General features: G+C 48.0%; 1 pseudogene; it reads right to left on the reverse strand.

Annotated features, from left to right (window-relative positions):
* Positions 1 to 2,631: 2,631 nt before the first annotated feature.
* On the reverse strand, positions 2,632 to 2,750 carry LOC135052401 (5S ribosomal RNA; annotated as a pseudogene).
* Between the last annotated feature and the right edge of the window lie 22,155 nt (positions 2,751 to 24,905).

A 24,905-nucleotide genomic window follows, 5' to 3' on the forward strand; every position in this document is an offset into this window, starting at 1 on the left:
TAGGGCTTGGACAATGTTGGTGAAATGGTTATGGTTAAAGAAGGACTGAGGACATTTGAGGACCAGTGCTCACTTTTGTGACCAAGGAGATATTTCATGGAATGTTTTTGAAACTGCTGCTCATCTCTACTTGCAGGGATATAAATCTTATGTTTCCCACTCGTATTAGTAATACAGGAAAGAAAACATCTGAGTCTTAGCGCTGGGCCCGTGTGGAATAAACGTCTCATGCTGTGCATGCTATATTGAGAATAGCTTTGCTGATTGATCTATTACACAAACCTACACACACTGTTCTGGTTAGGAAACTCCAGGGCAACCTGTGTGAATGTAATGTGTAACTGCTCTCAGCGGCAGATGTGTAATTGTCCCAGACTATTTCTGTATCAAAAAACAAGGCATTGTTCTGGGGGCTTTGTATTACTCATATGCCATAAACAATAGGTCAAAATCTGAATTGTTGTAATATGTGAACTCCTGGAGTGCAAGCAGAGCAGGGGTTATATGGCGCATTCACTGATCTCCGGGAACATGGCATTGACCATTTTCCTGGTGATCGCTCTACTGTACATACACAGATCTCTGGATAAATGGCACCCATGCCATTTTCCTGGTGACTTCTAAGGCATCGATGTAACACCCCTGGGTTGGTGGGTACGTCTAAGTGGTTGAGAGAGGTATCACAGGTGTTGAGTGGCTATGTGACGGACCTGAAATGTTTCTCCCAGCACCTTGTCCTGTAATGCCGTATTCAGAGAGGTAGAATACATTGATACGAAACAGGAGTGAGTCAGCAATTCCAACAGGATGTCATTGAGCTGCAATGAACTCTGGATTGAAGGTGATGATTAATTGGCATTACATTTGGATAATCACTAAAAAGAAGAATTTGGGCGTAAAAGATAAACAAAGAGAAGACAATTGGCTAATATTCACATCACAAAGTAGCATTCCATATGCAAAAGTCAATTATTTGGAATCACAGTTGAACATATTAATTAGAATCACAAATATTGGCAAGAGATCATTGGAATAACACTCTATAATGTGGCCACAAGGAAGGTAATAAAAAATACAATTATCAATAACCAGCACTACCTTCCTAGCTTTCCTGAGCCAAGGAATGTCAATCTTCACAGGGAATAAATGTTGGAGCTCTAGTAGAGGTCTCCTGTGCCACAGTAGTGTCAATGGGGGCACTGGCACACAAGTGAAAGGAGAAATCCTGGGTGGCAACAAAGTCAATTGTCCACAGTTCTTATGCAAAAAGAATGTTGCTAGCGAAGGGATGATCGTGTCTTTCAACAGATTCAACTCACTTAGCAATGAGGGTTTTTTCCAGTGTGGCAAACTCTGTCTCTTTCCTGTTTACAGGGCTGTATTCAAACTGGCCACAAACTCAATCTCATAAAGAAATGTCTGCATCTGCGCTGGTAACACAACTCAGTCTTAAATAAGTCTCACAGTCTCAATGTAAAAGGGGTGGAGGGTTGCCTCAATTACCCCCTTGCAGTGCTCAGCTTGCAGAATATGGTGTTGCAGTGTTTAACTTAAGGAATGTGGTGCTATGTTGTCAGAGCCATTTAACTGCACAGATGGTGATAGGGGTCCCTTAATCTGGGTATCAAGTTTGCCCGGGGCTCTTGTGACTTAATCACTCAGGTATCACTTAGACCCTCTTAAGCGGAGGTTTTCACTTGTTAGGTCAGTCTTTAATGGCTCCTCATAGTCCCAAGATGGCCGTTGCATCTGCCCCACTCCTCAGGCCTGGCGGTGTCCGGCTGAAGCATCTTAACACCCGCTCATCCGGCACTTTTTTCTCCGGCAGCACCCCACTGCTTGCACTCTGCAGCGCTGCTCTCACCGCCCAGCATCCCGTGGCTGTCATTTGGTTTTCCAGCTCCCACTCTACTTCGTATATAACAAACATTTCCACACCTCCTCTGTCTCAGCACCCCACCAACCACTGGCGTCACAAGGCGGGTGCGGGGGGTGCGACCTGCACCCAGGTGTCACCCGCCGAGGGGTGACACCAAAGTGCCAGCTACTGTTCAGTGACAGGAGTCGGGTGCTGCACTGTAACATTACGTGCAGCAACCCGGCTTCTGTCACTGTGTAGGAGAATCTCACAAGGTAGATGTGATTCCGCACCAGTATTCAAAAGGTTCTAAAAGATAATTACCAAAGATAATGTGGTACCAGAATAACGTATGATTATACACGTGTAATTCATGTTGTGATTATAGGGTCTGGTGGTGCACCCAGAGTCAGAAACAAACTAAGGAAAAAGGGAAATGCAGAAGACTCTTGTGTGGGTGCACTCTTGTTTTATAGATTAGTTAATATGAAGATATTAAAACATAACAGTAGACTTCAGGAGGGATGTAGACACTCTTGCTCTACACCCTATTCCTATCCAACCAGCACAAGCTCTGCTTGTATTAATGGGACCTCTAGGGGTCATTAAACCCAGTTATTATGAGGAGTATAGATCCTAATTAGTATTGGACCAATTCCGATCTATGACATATCAGGACAGACGGTACTTAGAAAAAAGAATATAATACAGAAAAAGAAATGATTAAAGAAAAAGTGGTGATCCTGCTGTTGGCTTAGAGTCGAGCAGGTCACGAATTACAACACCGGGTATTCTCTGGGGGTCACCCTCACAGATACTGACCCAGCCCACCACCGTTTTGCTTCCAAGATCGGACGAGATCGGGCTTAGTCGGTGGGGTATGGTAGTAATTCCTTGTGCCTGCTATGGCCGACTCACCAATGAGAGTGCACCTAGGTTAAGTGGGGGAAAAGAGGATGTGTTTAATGGGGGAGGAGACAGAGAAACGAGGCGGATCTGCTGTCTATGTTAGGCACAGGATGAACCTGTGGATCATGGATGAGTCCGCAGAAAAGAGGAAAGGAATGAGGGAAGAAGAATGGGGGGGGGGAAGGGGGGAAAGAGAGAGGGGGGAACTGTGAAGGGATAGTGACAGATATCCACTTTTTATACACTACAAGATGCTGTCAATGGGATAAGAAACTAGGTAGGGGCCAAATTGGCTGGCAATGTTGGATATGGTCCCTGGTCACTAGAATTAGAATGAGTATATATATATATATATATATATATATAAAATTGCTGTGTTGATATAGAGAATCTCTTAGAGGTAGACACTGAAATGTACCGGTCCCTGCCCAGGTCCCTGGGTCAGTCAATAGGAAATAGGATGCAAGATGTAATCCTCAGGTCCTTAATACATGTTGGAGTATTTCATGCTGGAGTACTGAGATAGGTCCTGCTGGAGCTGGAAAACGCGTTTCACCCGTCCTGCGGGCTTGTTCACTTCCAATGCTGCTGGTATGGTGTATAGACTGAGGTTTAAATACCTGTGTAAGCAGTTATTGGCCAATGGCTGCATTATGCTTGATTAGCTTGTAATGAACATCGGACCTCCGCTGTGCTCAGCGGAAGTGATGTATTTGAACAGGTTGCTAGGCAACCTGATATATGCCTTGGCAAGAGGACAACACAAAACACATAGAGGAGGGAATGTGAAATAAGCTCTTAATTAGAGGCCTCGTTAGTACAGTGAGTTGATGTGTTAGGGTAGCAGGGACACCGCTTGCCCATTAGAGACGCTCTGTGATCGGAGCCCCGATGTGATACGTCACATCCGGTGGTAAGCTCCAGCGTCGCGTTGCCAGGATACGGGCCGCTCTTGCTGCCATTGGTGACGTCATCGGAGAATGGACGTCGGGATTAGAGCGTCCCGTCGCCCGGCAACCGAGCGTGCCCCGGCCGGCAGTCTGACTCCCAGAAACCGGTCCGTTTAACTACCTGCTGGGGAGTTAGTTGTTGGAATAAAATTAAGTTGAAGTAAACCCGGGTTTATTTAAGACGGGGCTCATTGTTTTGCTTTTCGTGTTATGTGCTTCCTAGGTCCCGCCTCTAGAGAATTGTTCTGATTGGACAATGTTCGGTCAGTGGGATGGTACAGTAACCAGTTTAATGTTTAATCCCTATTGGGTAGGAAAATAGAGAAACCAGGGGGGGGGGGGGGGGAACCACAGGTTTACTTTTTTTAATGGGTGATCCTGGGTGATGGTGAGTAAGAGAACTATACTGATTAAGAGTTGCTGTTGGAAATATAAAGAGAAAGGAGAAGATATAGAGTAAAATAAGTTGAAAGTGAAATTTTATGATTCGATAATATAGATATGATTGTAAATTAAATTAGAATAGTAGGATGGGTGTGAGAGATAATAAATAAATAAATAAATAAATAAATAAATAAAACAAAACAGTAAATGACCAAATTTTGACTGGGGGTTGGGTGAATATAAATAAATACATTCTACCCATATGGGTGGGAGTGAGAAATTTTGACTGGGGGTTGAGTGAAAATAAATAAATAAATTCTACCCATATGGGTGGGAGTGAGAAATCGTGGATTGTGTCTGGAAGACATAGAGTATATGTGTATGAGGATGTATTGTTGGGAGTGAAATAGAGTGTATATTATATGTAATTAGGGAATGATGATATTGGAAGGAAGAGGGAAGGGATGATGAGTAAGGTGGTGACACAGGGTGAAGGTGATGGCAAGTGTAGAAATAATTCTTAGGATATTGGTAGTATTGGGTTATTAACTGGAAAAAGAGATAGACGTGTAGTGCAGTGATAGCTTTTTAATTATTATTGGTATGTATGGGTTAATGTGTCATTACTTACTGGGTGTGGACATGGGGAGTATACTTAGTGGTCATGACATTAAAGAGTCCATGATTGGTGTGTGGTGAAAAGACCTGGGTGAGGTGAATAATTGTGCTGCATGGGACGTGATGCAGAGAGGAAAGGGGGGGGGGAGGAGGAAGGGGTTGTAGGGGGGGGGAGGGAGGGGAAAAGGGGAGGGTACTGCTGTGGATAACTTAAGGCAGGTTAGTAGGTATGGTCTAGTGAGTAAATATTAATGTTACTGTGAGAGGGGAGAGCAGTTAGATGACATGAGGAGTAGAGTGACAAGTATAGGCATTGAGTTAAAAGCTCGGTCGTATTTAAAGAAAAGCACTGTAATTTATGCTCTTATTGAGGCCCATTGGTTTATAAGTATTTAATTTAAATATCCACTCAGTTTCTTTCTTTAACAGTTCTTTGGTCAAGTCCCCTCCTCTGATGCCCAACTGGATTCTTTCCAAACCAAAGACTTTGAGATCTTTTTGGAAATCTGTGTGACAGGAATGAAAATGCCTGGCAACCGAAGTCAATTTTCTCATGCGTGTGAGATCACTGGCAGCATTCCGACACGTTCCCACATGTTCCCACATGTTCCAGGATCCGTTTCTTGAATTTCCGGGTCGTCATTCCAACATACCTTAAGTTGCAACTACATTCAATGCAGTAGATCAGACCTTGGGTGCTACAATTAAAGAATTCTTTGATAGCTATTGGTTGGCCGTAGCGATCTGTTATTGTATTAATTTTAGCTATCTGGGGACAGGCTTTACAATGTCCGCATGGAAAAGTGCCCCGCAAGGTATTGGGCCTGATTGTTCTGGATTGAAAATGTCCTTGATGTTCCTTGATCTCCTCCAGCTCATTTGGATATTAGTGTCTATCCATGGTGCCAGGGTCTTATCCAGTTGAAGTATAGGAAGATGTTTTTCAATTGCTTTTTTAATTTGTCTCCATTCCGGGCAAAAAGTTCCAATAAATCTGATCTTATCGTCTTGTTTTGTAGGGGTCTTGGTTGAGAAGATGAGAGTATTCCTTGGTATTTTAGTTACTTCTTTATATGCTCGTTTGAGAGACCTTTTGCTGTACCCTCTCTCGTGCAGTCGGCGAGATAATTCCTGGCTTTTACCTTTGAACACTTCATCTTCAGAACAATTTCTTCGAAGTCTGAGGAACTCCCCTTTTGGTATGTTTTCCACCGTTGGCGGGAAATGGGCGCTGGTCTGGAACAGGAGGCTGTTAGTAGATGTCTCTTTCCGATAAAGTTCTGTAGACAGACTGCCGGTGGTGGATTTGTAAATATTGATGTCAAGAAAAGCTACTCTATCCTGATTGATAGTGTGTGTAAGCCTTATGTTGAGGTCATTGTTATTGAGGAGCTTAATAAATTCCATAAGGAGATTCAGTTCCCCATCCCAGATGACAAAAATGTCATCTATATATCTAAGCCACAACATGACATGTTCCGTATATAGATCGTTGGTGTCGGTAAAGACGTACTTTTGCTCCCACCAGCCTAGAAACAAGTTTGCATACGTGGGCGCGCATGCTGCCCCCATGGCACACCACCAACCACTGGCGTCACAAGGCGGGTGCGGGGGGTGCGACCTGCACCCAGGTGTCACCCGCCGAGGGGTGACACCAAAGTGACAGCTACTGTTCAGTGACAGGAGTCGGGTGCTGCACTGTAACATTACGTGCAGCAACCCGGCTTCTGTCACTGTGTAGGAGAAGTCAACAGGGGCAGCCCGCACTTCCCGGACCCCCGGAGTGATGAAAATGCGCGTCGGGCATGAAGCCACGCCCCCTCTGTAAATCCATGTCCCCCTCTGCCACCGACTCCTTTTTTCTTCTTCCCAAAACGTTTTCGTCTCCTTGCTGCCCCTGTCCAATCAGCGGCCCGCATCCAGACCATGTGATCGATTCAGGGTCCCAGCTTTAACTCCTGGTGTGCCAGGCTCTCCCCTTGTGCTGCTGCGGACCTGTGAGTTAGGTCTTAAAGGGGCACACACCGCTCTTCGGGCTACCACACCGACACTCTGTGCTAGAAAGCAAACCTAATCCTTCTTTCGTCACATACAGTGCTGAAGATCTCATTGCTGCAAAGAAGATTTGACTCACTCAAAGTCCCTTTTAGGCATGAGGAATACTCCATGCATTCCAACTCAATGGTAGACAGATCCAAAGGTGCCTTGATGGAGGGGGGGGTACTAATTAACCAGGCTTTCTAGAGGGGCCCAAGTCAGTGACGTGCGGTGAGGTCATTGGCTGGGGAGGCACTGCTATTTTTATATATATATATATATATATATATATATATATATATATATATATATATAGTGTTTGAAGTGGAAATTTTGAAGTGGGGGTATGCAACAGTTAAGGATGCAAGTATGTGCGCGCCGAAGGCGCGCACGCTCCAGAAAAGGGGGCGTGGTCACCCAATAGGTGGCGTGTCCAGTGTAGTAGAACCCCTTATACTATCTAGTACTGGTGCCCCTTTTACCTTGTAGCACACGGTAGGAGCCGAAATTCACATTATAGCACATGGTACGAGCCGAAATTCACATTGTGGCACACTGAATGAGCCGACATTCACATTGTAGCACACTGAATGAGCCGAAATTCACATTATAGCACACTGAATGAGCCGAAATTCACATTGTAGCACACTGAATGAGCCGAAAGTCACATTGTAGCACACTGAATGAGCCGAAAGTCACATTGTAGCACACTGAATGAGCCGAAAGTCACATTGTAGCACACTGAATGAGCCGAAATTCACATTGTAGCACACTGAATGAGCCGAAATTCACATTGTAGCACACTGAATGAGCCGAAAGTCACATTGTAGCACACTGAATGAGCCGAAAGTCACATTGTAGCACACTGAATGAGCCGAAATTCACATTGTAGCACACTGAATGAGCCAAAATTCACATTGTAGCACACTGAATGAGCCGAAATTCACATTGTAGCACACTGAATGAGCCCAAATTCACACTGTAGCACACTGAATGAGCCGACATTCACATTATAGCACACTGAATGAGCCGAAATTCACATTGTAGCACACTGAATGAGCCGAAAGTCACATTGTAGCACACTGAATGAGCCGAAATTCACATTGTAGCACACTGAATGTGCCAAAATTCACATTGTAGCACACTGAATGAGCCAAAATTCACATTGTAGCACATTGAATGAGCTGAAATTGTGATAGCAGGGAGAGCCAGAGTGACGACAGGGAGAGAGAGTGACGACAGTGACAGCAGGTAGAGAGAGTGACAGCAGGGAGAGAGAGTGACGATAGTGACAGCAGGGAGAGAGAGTGACGACAGTGACAGCAGGGAGAGAGAGTGACAGCAGGGAGAGAGAGAGTGACGATAGTGACAGCAGGGAGAGAGACGACAGTGACAGCAGGGAGAGAGAGAGAGTGACAATAGTGACAGCAGGGAGAGAGATTGACGACAGGGAGAGAAAGTGTGACAGTAGGGACAGGGACAGAAACGACAGGGAAAGAGGGTGACAGCAGGTGAACATTACCTGACTCATTTGTTGCGGCTGGTGGCGGTGAGTGGCTGGCGGCGGTGGGCGGCTAGCGGCGGTGAACGGCTGTGCGCTCTACACAGCCGCCGGCCGTCAAGCAGGGGCTTCTGTCTGAGAGAGGGCGGAGGAGGAGAGCACCGGGCGCCGCTCAATTCACGCTGGGTCTGTGGCTTCCCGCCGCTGTCGCCGTGCACATTAGCCAGCGTTTGGGCCAGCGGTGGACATGGAACACTCTTTAGCTAGTAGGGGGAGGGGGGTACATGGCACACACACATTAGCTAGTAGGGGGGGACATGGAACACACACATTAGCTAGTAGGGGGAGGGGGGACATGGAACACACACATTAGCTAGTAGGGGGAGGGGGGACATGGCACACACACATTAGCTAGTAGGGGGAGGGGGGGACATGCCACACACACATTAGCTAGTAGGGGGAGGGGGGGGACATGCCACACACACATTAGCTAGTAGGGGGAGGGGGGGACATGGAACACACACATTAGCTAGTAGGGGGAGGGGAGACATGGCACACACACATTAGCTAGTAGGGGGAGGGGGGGACATGGAACACACACATTAGCTAGTAGGGGGAGGGGGGACATGGCACACACACATTAGCTAGTAGGGGGAGGGGGGACATAGCACACACACATTAGCTAGTAGGGGGAGGGGGGGGGACACATGCCACACACACATTAGCTAGTAGGGGGAGGGGGGGACATGGAACACACACATTAGCTAGTAGGGGGAGAGGGGACATGGCACACACACATTAGCTAGTAGGGGGAGGGGGGGACATGGAACACACACATTAGCTAGTAGGGGGAGGGGGGACATGGCACACACACATTAGCTAGTAGGGGGAGGGGGGACATGGAACACACACATTAGCTAGTAGGGGGAGGGGGGACATGGCACACACACATTAGCTAGTAGGGGGAGGGGGGACATGGCACACACACATTAGCTAGTAGGGGGAGGGGGGACATGGCACACACACATTAGCTAGTAGGGGGAGGGGGGACATAGCACACACACATTAGCTAGTAGGGGGAGGGGGGGGACACATGCCACACACACATTAGCTAGTAGGGGGAGGGGGGGACATGGAACACACACATTAGCTAGTAGGGGGAGAGGGGACATGGCACACACACATTAGCTAGTAGGGGGAGGGGGGGACATGGAACACACACATTAGCTAGTAGGGGGAGAGGGGACATGGCACACACACATTAGCTAGTAGGGGGAGGGGGGGACATGGAACACACACATTAGCTTGTAGGGGGAGGGGGGGACACGGAAAACACTTTACCTAGATTACAGTAGGAAGATATTCCGTTCCGCTCTCCCCCTCCTCCCTGTACCGCTGCTGCTGCACTCACTGCCTTCAGGCTCTGCCTGTGTGTGACAGGCGCCGGACCAGCAGCGGCAGCAACAGCACGGACACTGTGAGTAAGGAGGCAGGGAGGGGGAGCTGCTCTTAATGAAGTCAGCCCCGCATGGACTCCTGAGCATCCCGGCGCCGCCGCAGCTGGAGCAGTATGAATGGTCCCGGCGCCGCTTCTCCCGGCCGCGTCTATGTGATTGGACCAGCGGATCCAGCACTGGATCCGCTGTCCAATCACAGGTGCCTCGCTAGCAGGGGCGTGCTTTCCCTGCCAGCGAGGCACTTGTATAAGTGCCGCATTCTAGACTTTTTGTAATGGGCTTTTCCAGCCCAGCGCATGGCCCCGCCCCCCCGCCTTGTCCCGTTATCACTAGCTACGGGAGGCACTAGCTGTCAGTGCCTCCCAAACGTATTAGATGGGCTAAAATGATTAAATTAATATAAAGAGGGTACAATACATATGACACAGAATATGTGTCTTATGTATCTTCTTTCTATTATTTTAATCATAATGACAGGGGGGCTGCACTGCTAACAAGGGCGCATATAAAAGACAGACTATCGTGAAGACTTCAACAAATCTAAGAGACTGAACAGTAAGCAGTATAACAGTAACTATAGTTTCCATTCCAGTAACACATTTCTCATCCACATGACCCACACACTAATGTATTCCGCGCCATATGTCCACCACCTCCCTATGAAGCGTAAGCAGCTTTTATAGTAAGATATCTTTTACCTGCATTAATTACAGGAGTGCGGCTTGGTGAAGAACACACAACAACCTCTGAGTTATTTCATCTAGCTAAGCCTGTGTGTGACAGAGATGTTTCTTTGGTCCAAACACATAATTTAGATATTATGCCTCTTCAAAAGGCATTACTGGAAATGTGCAAAGGGAATTTTTTAGTCTTCAAAATTTTCTAATTATAGCGTGAGTCACATTGCTATCCGTCCCACACGCCAAGAATGGATTACAGCTACAGAGCAGAGTGTGATCTGTGTGTTGTATTGTGCCGCTGTGTAGCACAGTTGGGCCTTTCTAAGGCTTTTGCTTATAATGCGTTGTTTGAAAATTCCCCACTGCGCACAACTCTGATATCTATAAATTTACCTCAGTGTCACCTGAAAGAAATGTGTAATTTTCAGGATTGCTTATATAATACACTTTGGTTACATAACTCGCTGTAAGTGTAGGAGGGAGTCTAGATGTTGGGTTTTTTTTCTTTTTGTATGTGCAGCAGATGCCAGAAGCACAGGACATTGCAGCAGGAGAAAGTGGTTTGCAGAACAGAGTTTAAGTGGGGACTGGGTAAATACCGGAATGCTCCGGACCCTGGGAATGCCAGACCGGTACCCTGCAGCAACCTTGCCCACTGTAGAGCTTGTAAGTGCGCATCGCCGTCCTTACCCATCTGGTAAAACAGGAAGGGAGAGATTAAGGCCTAACCGTATGGTCCGGGCCGTTCTGGTTTTAACCAATCCCCAGACCATATGGGAAGGCTGTAATCTCCCCGGTGACAGCTGTCACAGACACACCCCAAATGGGACATCCCCCAGGTGGGTATTTGCACTACAAGCTCCACAGTGGCAGAGGTCGTTGCAAGAAGTCTGTCCGTACGGGCGTTCCGGGTTCCGGAACGTTCCAGTGTTTACCCAATCCCGTTAAAGTGGACTGTCATACACACAGCGGCACAGACACATATGTACCCAGTTTCAAGGGAAAGCGCTTGGATCTGCCGAGGTGCAAAAACTTGCACCATCTGATGAGAAAATTTGGTGGCTTGGGGACACACTTTGCTGACTATGGATTTGTGCCTTGTGCAGCAGTCACATACAAACCCAAGATTTTGTTTTGCGAGATGAAAAGATTTAAATGAGATGCAGGAGTGGAGAAGGTACATTTATGGGGGTGATCCCTGCTTGTTGGAGGGTGCACAGATTTTGTATCCCTGCAGAATGACTTAATTCTTCCATCCTTACTAATTGGTCCTACATAGGACGGTGTCAATTGTGGTGTGACCGATGTTGCCGCAAAGGGTGCAGGGGCAAGCAGCGGGTCACGGCTGATGCATAAAGGTGTCTTAAGTTGTATACACACTTGCCGATAAAATAAACGACGTCACTCATTTTCCCCCTTCCTGAGCGACGTTGTTCACTTTCTTGGTAAGTGTGTATGCTGGCGACCGATGCGTGGCACTGCGGGTCGTTAACGAACCCTGGTGTCGGTGGTGCATGCATGCTCAATTTGGATCATCGTTCAAGAGCTGCCGTGGCGTGATGTCACTGAGCGATATGGTCGTCCAAGAGCTGCCGTGGTGTGATGTCACTGAGCGATATAGTCAGGAGGGGGGAACTCTAGACGACGTTGCTCATAGAGTGACGTCGTCTAGAGTGTATGGACCTTTAGTCTGACTCCGCAGTAGATGAAGAATAACTATATTATGATGTGCGGGTGCGTATTACAATGCACCGGGTGAGTAAACACAAATGCAGTGTGGGTCCTCTTTTTTTGCGGATAGTAAATGACATCAGCTTCTACCTATAATTTTATAGAATGTTCTTGATAAAAGCTAATTGCTTGCATACGTTACACAGCTTGATACATATCCCCCTCAGACTTGGGTAGGAAATACATGTCTGCAGGCTGTACATGGAAGCAAATAGTGTGCAGATTTGCCTGATTATTGGAAGAATCAAAATATTAGAAGGGATTGGGAAAATGATTCTGACAGTCACTGTCCTCAGCTAAACTCTTCCCTGCATCAGCTTCATAGTCTACAGTTTACAGCTTTTACAATGTAGCTGTATTTAGAAGGAAAAAAATAAGAATTTACTCACCGGTAATTCTATTTCTCGTAGTCCGTAGTGGATGCTGGGGACTCCGTCAGGACCATGGGGAATAGCGGCTCCGCAGGAGACAGGGCACAAAATTTAAAAGTTTGACCACTCGGTGGTGTGTACTGGCTCCTCCCCCTATGACCCTCCTCCAAGCCTCAGTTAGGATACTGTGCCCGGACGAGCGTACACAATAAGGAAGGATTTTGAATCCCGGGTAAGACTCATACCAGCCACACCAATCACACCGTACAACTTGTGATCTGAACCCAGTTAACAGTATGATAACGTAGGAGCCTCTGAAAAGATGGCTCACAACAATAAACAACCCGATTTTTTTGTAACAATAACTATGTACAAGTATTGCAGACAATCCGCACTTGGGATGGGCGCCCAGCATCCACTACGGACTACGAGAAATAGAATTACCGGTGAGTAAATTCTTATTTTCTCTGACGTCCTAGTGGATGCTGGGGACTCCGTCAGGACCATGGGGATTATACCAAAGCTCCCAAACGGGCGGGAGAGTGCGGATGACTCTGCAGCACCGAATGAGAGAACTCCAGGTCCTCCTTAGCCAGGGTATCAAATTTGTAGAATTTTACAAACGTGTTCTCCCCTGACCACGTAGCTGCTCGGCAGAGTTGTAATGCCGAGACCCCTCGGGCAGCCGCCCAAGATGAGCCCACCTTCCTTGTGGAGTGGGCATTGACAGATTTAGGCTGTGGCAGGCCTGCCACAGAATGTGCCAGTTGAATTGTGCTACAAATCCAACGAGCAATCGTCTGCTTAGAAGCAGGAGCACCCAGCTTGTTGGGTGCATACAGTATAAACAGCGAGTCAGATTTTCTGACTCCAGCCGTCCTTGAAATATATATTTTCAATGCTCTGACAACGTCCAGCAACTTGGAATCCTCCAAATCGCTAGTAGCCGCAGGCACCACAATAGGCTGGTTCAGGTGAAACGCTGATACCACCTTAGGCAGAAAATGAGGACGCGTCCTCAATTCTGCCCTGTCCGAATGGAAAATCAGATATGGGCTTTTATACGATAAAGCCGCCAATTCCGACACTCTCCTGGCTGAAGCCAGGGCCAGTAGCATGGTTACTTTCCATGTAAGATATTTCAAATCTACCGATTTGAGTGGCTCAAACCAATGGGATTTGAGAAAATCCAAAACTACATTGAGATCCCACGGTGCCACTGGGGGCACAACCGGGGGCTGTATATGTAGTACTCCTTTTACAAAAGTCTGGACTTCAGGAACTGAAGCCAATTCTTTCTGGAAGAAAATCGACAGGGCCGAAATTTGAACCTTAATGGACCCTAATTTGAGGCCCATAGATAATCCTGTTTGCAGGAAATGTAGGAATCGACCCAGTTGAAATTCCTCTGTCGGGGCCTTCCTGGCCTCACACCATGCAACATATTTTCTCCAAATGCGGTGATAATGTTGTGCAGTCACCTCCTTCCTGGCTTTGACCAGGGTAGGGATGACCTCCTCCGGAATGCCTTTTTCCCTTAGGATCCGGCGTTCAACCGCCATGCCGTCAAACGCAGCCGCGGTAAGTCTTGGAATAGACACCGTCCCTGCTGAAGCAGATCCCTTCTTAGAGGTAGAGGCCACGGATCTTCCGTGAGCATCTCCTGAAGTTCCGGGTACCAAGTCCTTCTTGGCCAGTCCGGAGCCACTAGTATCGTTCTTACTCCCCTTTGCCGTATAATTCTCAGTACCTTGGGTATGAGAGGCAGAGGAGGAAACACATACAATGACTGGTACACCCATGGTGTTACCAGAGCGTCCACAGCTATTGCCTGAGGGTCTCTTGACCTGGCGCAATACCTGTCCAGTTTTTTGTTGAGGCGGGACGCCATCATGTCCACCATTGGTCTTTCCCAATGGACTACAATCATGTGGAAGACTTCTGGATGAAGTCCCCACTCTCCCGGGTGAAGATCGTGTCTGCTGAGGAAGTCTGCTTCCCAGTTGTCCACTCCCGGGATGAACACTGCTGACAGTGCTATCACATGATTTTCCACCCAGCGAAGAATCCTTGCAGCCTCTGCCATTGCCCTCCTGCTTCTTGTGCCGCCCTGTCTGTTTACGTGGGCGACTGCCGTGATGTTGTCCGACTGGATCAACACCGGCTGACCCTGAAGCAGAGGGTTTGCCAGGCTTAGAGCATTGTAGATTGCTCTTAGTTCCAGTATATTTATGTGAAGAGACGTTTCCAGGCTTGACCACACGCCCTGGAAGTTTCTTCCTTGTGTGACCGCTCCCCAGCCTCTCAGGCTGGCATCCGTGGTCACTAGGACCCAGTTCTGTATGCCGAATCTGCGGCCCTCTAACAGATGAGCACTCTGCAACCACCATAGCAGAGAGACCCTTTTTTCCAGGACTCTTGTGCATTGATGCACAGACACTGTCCCTGGTTTTAGGAGGTTCCTGACGAGTTCGGATAACTCCCTGGCTTTCTCCTCCGGAAGAAATACCTTTTTCTGAACAGTGTCCAGAATCATCCCTAGGAACAGCAGACGTGTCGTCGGGATCAGTTGGGATTTTGGAAAATTCAGAATCCACCCGTGCTGTTGGAGCACTACTTGAGTTAGTGCTACTCCGACCTCCAGCTGTTCTCTGGATCTTGCCCTTATTAGGAGATCGTCCAAGTAAGGGATAATTAATACGCCTTCTCTTCGAAGAAGGATCATCATTTCGGCCATTACCTTGGTAAAGACCCTGGGTGCCGTGGACAATCCAAACGGCCAGTGGCAAACGCAGGATTTGCATGGGGGGGTTTCCAGAACTGGGCGGAGCCAATCACGGGGGTGGGGACTGAGGTGTCCCAGTATATGCTGGGTCCGTAAAACTAGTGTGTTTGTGTGTGTGTGTGTATATATATATATATATATATATATATCTATCTACACATATATATATATATATATATATATTTTATTATTTTTTTTGCGCTCGCCACACTGTTGGTAAGCCGGCGGCCGGCCTCCCGGCGCCGGTATGCTGGTCGCCGGGAGGCCAGCCGCCGGGAGATCGTAGTGAACCCATATACACATATACATAGCATATTAAACATGCATGCATACCAGTATATATATATATACACACACACATACAGTACACATATATATACACATGTATATATATATCGTGTGTGTGTGTGTGTGTGTGTGTGTGTTTATATGTATGTATGTATGTATATACATGTGTATATATGTAGGCACATGGATATACATGTACTATAATTAAAATAAAGTAAACTTTTATTGCACTTGCAAGTGCTACCAGGAAGGCAGCAGGCTGCAGAGGACGCTAGACAGTCATTAATAATACTCATGCAGCTAAAAAAAAAAAAAAAAAAAAATTTTTTTTTTTTTTTTTTTTTTTTTTAGTGGAGGGGGGTTTCTGGGTACTCGGAAACCCCCCCTGGGTGCGCCACTGAAACGGCAGCGTCTGAAACTGATAATGACAGTTTTGTACCACGAACCTGAGGTACCCTTGGTGTGAAGGGCAAATTGGGACATGAAGGTAAGCATCCTTGATGTCCAAGGACACCATAAAATCCCCTTCTTCCAGATTCGCTATCACTGCTCTGAGTGACTCCATCTTGAACTTGAATTTTTGTATGTACAGGTTCAGAGATTTCAGATTTAGAATAGGTCTTACCGAGCCGTCCGGCTTCGGTACCACAAATAGCGTGGAATAATACCCCTTTCCCTGTTGTAGAAGGGGTACCTTGATTATCACCTGCTGAGAATACAGCTTGTGAATGGCTTCCAATACCGTCGCCCTGTCTGAGGGAGACGTTGGCAAAGCAGATTTTAGGAACCGGCGAGGGGGAGACTTCTCGAATTCCAACCTGTAACCCTGAGATACTACCTGCAGGATCCAGGGGTCCACCTGCGAGTGAGCCCACTGTGCGCTGAAATTCTTGAGGCGACCCCCCACCGCCCCTGAGTCCGCTTGTAAGGTCCCAGCGTCATGCTGAGGCCTTTGCAGAAGCCGGGGAGGACTTCTGCTCCTGGGAAGGGGCTGCTTGCTGTAGTCTCTTACCCTTTCCTTTGCCTCGGGGCAAATATGAATGTCCTTTTGCTCGCTTGTTCTTATAGGAACGAAAGGACTGCGGCTGAAAAGACTGCGTCTTTTTCTGCTGGGAGGGGACTTGAGGTAAAAAGGTGGACTTCCCGGCTGTTGCCGTGGCTACCAAATCCGATAGACCGACCCCAAATAATTCCTCCCCTTTATACGGCAATACTTCCATATGCCGTTTGGAATCCGCATCGCCTGACCACTGTCGTGTCCATAGACTTCTTCTGGCAGATATGGACATCGCACTTACTCTTGATGCCAGAGTGCAGATATCCCTCTGTGCATCTCGCATATAAAGGAATGCATCCTTTAATTGCTCTATAGTCAATAAAATACTGTCCCTATCCAGGGTATCAATATTTTCAGTCAGGGAATCCGACCAAGCCACCCCAGCACTGCACATCCAGGCTGAGGCGATTGCTGGTCGCAGTATAACACCAGTATGTGTGTATATACTTTTTAGAGTATTTTCCAGCCTCCTATCAGCTGGATCTTCGAGGGCGGCCGTATCAGGAGACGGTAACGCCACTTGTTTGGATAAACGTGTGAGCGCCTTGTCCACCCTAGGGGGTGTTTCCCAGCGCGCCCTAACCTCTGGCGGGAAAGGGTATAACGCCAATAACTTCTTTGAAATTAGCAGTTTTTTATCAGGGGTAACCCACGCTTCATCACACACGTCATTCAATTCCTCTGATTCAGGAAAAACTACAGGTAGTTTTTTCAGACCCCACATAATACCCCTTTTTGTGGTACTTGCAGTATCAGAGATATGCAAAGCCTCCTTCATTGCCGTGATCATATAACGTGTGGCCCTACTGGAAAATACGTTCGTTTCTTCACCGTCGACACTAGATTCGGTGTCCGTGTTTGGGTCTGTGTCGACCGACTGAGGCAAAGGGCGTTTTACAGCCCCTGACGGTGTTTGAGACGCCTGTACAGGTACTAACTGGTTTGCCGGTCGTCTCATGTCGTCAACCGACTTTTGCAGCGTGCTGACATTATCACGTAATTCCATAAACAAAGCCATCCATTCCGGTGTCGACTCCCTAGGGGGTGACATCACCATTACCGGCAATTGCTCCGCCTCCACACCAACATCGTCCTCATACATGTCGACACACACGTACCGACACACAGCAGACACACAGGGAATGCTCTGATAGAAGACAGGACCCCACTAGCCCTTTGGGGAGACAGAGGGAGAGTTTGCCAGCACACACCAAAGCGCTATAATTATATATAGGAACAACCTTATATAAGTGTTGTTTCCTTATAGCTGCTTAAATATATATAATATCGCCAAAAAATGCCCCCCCTCTCTGTTTTTTACCCTGTTTCTGTAGTGCAGTGCAGGGGAGAGCCTGGGAGCCTTCCTAGCAGCGGAGCTGTGTAGGAAAATGGCGCTGTGTGCTGAGGAGATAGGCCCCGCCCCCTATTCCGGCGGGCTCTTCTCCCGGTTTTTCTGAGACCTGGCAGGGGTGAAATACATCCATATAGCCTCATGGACTATATGTGATGTATTCTTTTTAGCCAGAAAGGTATTAACATTGCTGCCCAGGGCGCCCCCCCCAGCGCCCTGCACCCTCAGTGACCGCCGGTGTGAAGTGTGCCTGAGCGCAATGGCGCACAGCTGCAGTGCTGTGCGCTACCTCATGAAGACTGAAAAGCCTTCAGCCGCCGGTTTCTGGACCTCTTCTTACTTCGGCATCTGCAAGGGGGTCGGCGGCGCGGCTCCGGTGACCCATCCAGGCTGTACCTGTGATCGTCCCTCTGGAGCTAGTGTCCAGTAGCCTAAGAAGCAAATCCATCCTGCACGCAGGTGAGTTCACTTCTTCTCCCCTAGGTCCCTCGTTGCAGTGAGCCTGTTGCCAGCAGGACTCACTGAAAATAATAAAACTATCAAAACTTTTACTCTAAGCAGCTCTTTATGAGAGCCACCTAGATTGCACCCTGCTCGGACGGGCACAAAAACCTAACTGAGGCTTGGAGGAGGGTCATAGGGGGAGGAGCCAGTACACACCACCTAGTGGTCAAACTTTTAAATTTTGTGCCCTGTCTCCTGCGGAGCCGCTATTCCCCATGGTCCTGACGGAGTCCCCAGCATCCACTAGGACGTCAGAGAAAAAAAGTTTTTATTTGAGAACAATTGTTTTTTTAGAGAAAAGCACAGCGTCTACTGACCGGCAGAGAGGGACAGGGGACATGGCCAACAGCTCACAGAGTGCAGTTCATGCCCCCTTAGTGAAGAACATGGGGGCATGGCTTGCGATCGCGGCACTAACTGCGAGGCCACGCCCCCTATCCACAAGGTCACCCCCTAATTTCAGGCAGATGTCCCTCTTTTACAAATCAAGATGATGTTTATTTGCAGTAAAAAAAATTAAGTCAAAGCTGTGGAGAAAGCATCTCAGAAACAGGACCTGGTCGTTCCCAGCATTGGGTGTGGTTCAATAAAAAGATAGACAGTCAATAGGTCGACCCCAAATGGTCTTCATACAAGAGGTCAACAGGGTCGAAAGGATGACATGGAAAAGTTAGACAGTAGAAAAGGTGTACAGAAAGGTTGACATGGAAATGGTTGACACAAAAAAAGTCTGACACAAGTTTGCCTTGCTCCGCGACCACAGGACTCTGCACAGGTTACCATTCCCAACTGTAGTCCGCGTTTACGGTAAAGGATGAAAAAGTTGAAAAAAATGAAGAAGAAAAAATACCCCACAAAAAAAACTTGTGTCGGCCATTTTCATGTCGACCTTTTAAACCTATTGCCCTTTTGAACCTGTCGACCTTAAGCACTATCTACTTGATGACCTTCTGACCCTGTTGACCTATGGAACCTGTCGGCCTAATGCATGACTACCACTAGGGTGGCCAATCGCAGGCCATTTTTTCAATCCCGGGAATCGGGATTGAAAAATATTCAATCCCGGGATTCCTGGGATACCCGAGATTGGTTCCTTTTCAATGTCCGCCCGTCCCCATTACCCGCCCTGCCCAGTCCATATATAACTTACCCTCATCTGGATGGGTGGGAGGGTGGGTTCCACCTGCAAGGTAAATCAGCCGTATGCGGCCAGCATTAGTGGCTTAATTAAAATGTACACACTTACCTACACCAAATAAGTTGAATATTGCATGAGGCCATTAGAGTAGAGGTGTAAAAGAATGATTTAAACTGAATATTGTTCTATTTGGCATATTATCAACATCTGTATATTTGGTGGTTTATGAGACCCTCAGAGAATTTCATACTTTCCCTCTATGGCCTGGAAAATGTAGTACATTTTCCAGTTCTCGCTGTTTTTGGTTTTAAAAAACACCAAGTTATATCCCGCTTCTTACAGTATGTATTAATTATCCATAACACCCATCTCACTCTTGCTATTAACACTGTCCCATCAGCCTCATTTGTCCATAGGGGTGGTCTTCAGGTTGCCGACGGCCGGGCTCCCGGCGACCACCATACCGGCGCCGGAATCCCGACCGCAGGCGTACCGACCTCTTTTCTCCCTCTTGAGGGTCCATGTCCCCCCTGGAGGGAGAATAGATAACTTGGCGTGTGCAGCGCGCCACCGCGCCCGCAGCGTGGCGAGTGCAGCGAGTTCGCAAGGGGCTCATTTGCGCTCACCCAGCTGTCGGTATGCCGGTCGCCGGGACCCCGACTGTCGGCAAACCATACTACACCGTCCATAGGATAAAGGGGCTGACAGTGCTGTACCAGAGCGGCAGTGAGCCGCCAAGTGGTAGTGAGGCAGTGTGCTGACCCCGCCCCCTGAGCACATAATAATAATAATAATTATTATTATTATTATTATTATTATTATTATTTATCTTTATGGTGCCACAAGGGTTCCGCAGCGCCCAATTACAGAGTACATATGCACATAATCAAAACAGGAAAACTGTGACTCACAGTTGAAGACAATATAGGACAAGTGCAGGGTAACTAAGCATCACTACACCAGTAAATGACACTGAGATAAGTATCAGGGTGGCCGAAAACTGTAGGATTTTGGCAGATGAGGATTATTAAAGTAAGAAAAGGATAAGCATATGAGGGAAGAGGGCCCTACTCGCAGAGGCGTATCTAGGGTAGGGCGAGTGGGGCACGTGCCCTGGGTGCCTTGGCAGGCCCAGGAGAGGGGCGCCGCCGGCAGCCAGGGCATCATGCCCCACTCGTCCCCGTCAACCCGAAATGTGAGGGGAGGAGAGCGCACCGTCTCTCCCTCCCCTCACCGCCACTGAAAGCCTTAGCAGCGCTGCCAGCAGCGCTGCTGTGTCCGGTCTCCGGCGTTAGCCAATCAGAGCTTGCGGACCGACTCCTGATTGGCTGCCGGTCCGCGAGCTCTGATTGGCTAGCGAACCGGTGCCAGAGAGCCGCCGGAAACCTGGAGCGGTGAGGGGAAGGAGAGGCGCTGCTCTGCGCTCTCCTCCCCTCACGTATCATCAACAAATGGTGAGTGACCGGGGGGGGGGGGGGCGGCGGCACAGTGGGGCATGTATCTGGCACTAAATGGGGCATGTAACTGGCACTGAGTGGGGCATGTAACTGGCACTGAGTGGGGCATGTAACTGGCACTGAGTGGGGCATGTATCTGGCACTGAGTGGGGCATGTATCTGGCACTGAGTGGGGCATGTAACTGGCACTGTGGGGCATGTAACTGGCACTGAGTGGGGCATGTAACTGGCACTGAGTGGGGCATGTATCTGGCACTAAATGGGGCATGTAACTGGCACTGAGTGGGGCATGTAACTGGCACTGAGTGGGGCATGTATCTGGCACTGAGTGGGGCATGTATCTGGCACTAAGTGGGGCATGTATCTGGCACTGTGGGGCATGTATCTGGCACTGTGGGGCATGTAACTGGCACTGTGGGGAAATGTAACTGGCACTGTGGAGCAATGTAACTGGCACTGTGGGGCATGTATCTGGCACTGTGGGGCATGTAACTGGCACTGTGGGGCAATGTAACGGCCACTGTGGAGCATGTATCTGGCACTGTGGGGCAATGTATCTGGCACTGTGGGGCAATGTATCTGGCACTGTGGGGCAATGTAACTGGCACTGTGGGGCATGTATCCGGCACTGTGGGGCATTGTATCTGGCACTGTGGAGCAATGTAACTGGCACTGTGGGACATTTTCAGTGGCCACACCCCTTCTGGAGCGTGGCCACACCCCTTCTGGTGTGTGACCACGCCCATTTTTTTTGGGGGGGGGGCACCATTTTCCATCTTTCCCTGGGCTCCGAAAACCCTAGCTACGCCTCTGCCTACTCGTGAGAGCTTACATTCTTAAGGGGAGGGGCAGACAGACAGGGGTGACACAGATGGGGTAGACCGAGCATGGGACAGAGGATTAGGGTGAGATTTGGCTGGGTTTGGTAAAGAAGTGGGTCTTCAGAGCCCGTTTGAAGTTCTGTAAAGAGGTGGAGAGTTTGAGGGGGAGAGGTAGGGAATTCCAGAAAAAGGGAGCAGCACGTGAAAAATCTTGGAGGTAGGAGTGGGAAGAAGTAATCAGTAGGCAGGAGGGTCGGCGTGCATTAGCAGAGCGAAGAGGACGGGTGGGAGAGTAAAGGGAGATAAAGTCAGAGATGTAAATGGGAGAGGGGTGGGTGAGTGCTTTGTAAGTGAGTGTGAGAAGTTTGATTTGGATTCTGAAAGGGAAGGGAAGCCAGTGAAGGTCTTTGTAAGAGAGGAGAGGTGGATGTAGTGCATTTCGTGAGGAAGATGAGCCGGGCTGCAGCATTGAGGATAGATTGGAGTGGAGAGAGGTAATTGTCAGGGAGGCCAGTTAGGAGGAGACTACAGTAATCCAGTCTGGAAATAATCAGTGAGTGGATAATGGTCTTGGTGGCATCCTGTGTGAGAAAAGGGTCTGGAAATGTTTTTGAGAGTACTGAATATGTGGTTTGAAGGAGAGGGAGGAGTCAAGGATTACGCCAAGATAGCGTACATGGGGGCTAGAGGAGATAGATGTGCCATCAATGGATAATGAGATTGTGGGAGGTGAGGTTGTGTGAAAGGGTGGGAAGATGATCAGCTCAGTCTTGGACATGTTGAGTTTAAGAAAGCGCTGGAACATCCAGGAAGAGATAGCAGAGAGACAGATGGAGGTACGAGTGAGGAGAGCCAGGGAGAGATCAGGGGAGGACAGGTAGATTTGAGTGTCATCAGCATAGAGGTGATATTGGAAGTTAAAAGAACTAATGAGTTCACCTAAAGACCACGTATAAAGAGAGAAAAGGAGAGGACCAAGAACAGAACCTTGGGGGACACCAAGTTAGTAGAAGTGGGGGGGGGGGGAGGTAGTGTCATGAGAGGAGACAAAGAAGGAATGATCAGAGAGGTAGGAGGACAGCCAGGAGAGGGCAATATCACGCAGACCAAGAGAGTGAAGGATTTGCCGTAGGAGAGGGTGGTCCACAGTGTCAAAAGCAGCAGAAAGGTCAAGAAGAATATGTAGAAAGTAGTGGCCCTTAGATTTAGCAGCATGGAGGTCATTGCAGACTTTTGTGAGGGCAGTTTCAGTGGAGTCATGGGGCCAAGTGTAATAGAGTGAAAGAGATTTGGTAAGGTTATGCAGTTTTTTTTTTAAGTGGCAATCATTTACACACCAAGATCAACCTGGTTTTGCAGTGTAAATGATTGCCACTTTAAAAAGAAAACTGAAAAACCTTACCAAATCTCTCACTTTCTGAAACTCTCACTCTATTACATTTGGCCTATGATGTTGAGCTGAGGGGGTGGAGTTACCAGAACCGGGAAGTACGGCACTGCCTGCAATGGCCTCCGGTCGTTTGTACAAATTACAGTGTACTTTGGACACTCCGGGTGGCACTGCAGCAGCGACACTGGCTGCAGGGTGCTGTCCTTAGGTCCCCATGCCCTGAGCAGTGACACTGCTCCCACGCCCCTAGTTACAGCCAAGGGGGCTGGTACAGAGTTGAACGCAAGTTGGCCAGAATTGTTCCAGAATTGTGTGTGCAAAAATATCTGTACAATCATCGGTATCACTATCAATGGTCTGTCTCTAATGCTGCTGCCCATGGGATTTTGCTATTTATATGTAATGATAACATAAACATGATGGTTCTCTACCAGTGACAATGTTGTACTGCAGTCCTGACCGATTGTTGCAATCCTCTGAGCTGTAGCCGTTCACTGACAAACCGAAACACACACAGATTTGAATCTGCTAAGAAAAAAAAATCCTTGGTATTATTTCTATCCGGCTGATTGATGGATATGTGTAATAATTATCTGTCTCTTTCCTATATATCTGTCTTCTGATTAATTACAGGGCGTCAAAGCTGCACAGAAACAAGGAACAAAGACTAGAAGACAATAGGTAAATGGCTGCAAACCCCTCTGAAGTCTGAGAGATCTGTTATGACACACCTGGGTGTGTTTGACTCTCGCACCCTTTGACATAACAAAAAAAGTCAGGAACAAAGTAAAAGGAACACAACCAAAATATAAATGACAAAATAAAACTGGTTATTAAAAACTAAACTTTGTAGTAAAGGTTAGGACAAAGGGGGTCATTCCGAGTTGATCGCACGCTAGCTACTTTTAGCAGCCGTGCAAACGCATAGTCGCCGCCCACGGGGGAGTGTATTTTCACTTTGCAAGTGTGCGAACGCCTTTGCAGCCGAGCGCAGCAAAAACATTTTGTGCAGTTTCAGAGTAGCTCTGGACTTACTCAGCCCTTGCGATCATTCAGTCTTTTTGGTGCCGGAATTGACGTCAGACACCCGCCCTGCAAACGCCTGGACACGCCTGCGTTTTCCCAAACACTCCCAGAAAGCGGTCAGTTGACACCCATAAACACCCTCATTCTGTCAATTACCTTGCGTTCTGCTGTGCGAATGGAATCTTCGCTAAATCCGTCGCTCAGCACCAATCCTCTTTGTACCCGGACGACGCGCCTGCCCATTGCGGTGCATACACATGTGCAGTTTTGCCATTTTTTTACCTGATCGCTGCGCTGCGAAATTCGGCAGCGAGTGATCAACTTGGAATGACCCCCAAAGTGCAATCAAGGGAAATTCAGTCCACATACGCTGGTACTCTGGATTTCACGCCGGAAAGTTTGATATAACACTATTCCATTCCCCATTTTTGTATGTGATAACGCTTCATATGTGAAAAAGCGAAAACTGTTTAGTCCTAGTTGTTTACTGCACCAATACTGCAATGTAATCGCTGGAACCTCTGGAGAAGGAAAGCAACACTTCCACCAGTTCAGTGATGATAAATTTGCCTTGCTCAAAGCACCTGTATGC

This window comes from Pseudophryne corroboree, chromosome 2, assembly GCF_028390025.1.
Source record: "Pseudophryne corroboree isolate aPseCor3 chromosome 2, aPseCor3.hap2, whole genome shotgun sequence".
Taxonomy (NCBI): Eukaryota; Metazoa; Chordata; class Amphibia; order Anura; family Myobatrachidae; genus Pseudophryne; species Pseudophryne corroboree.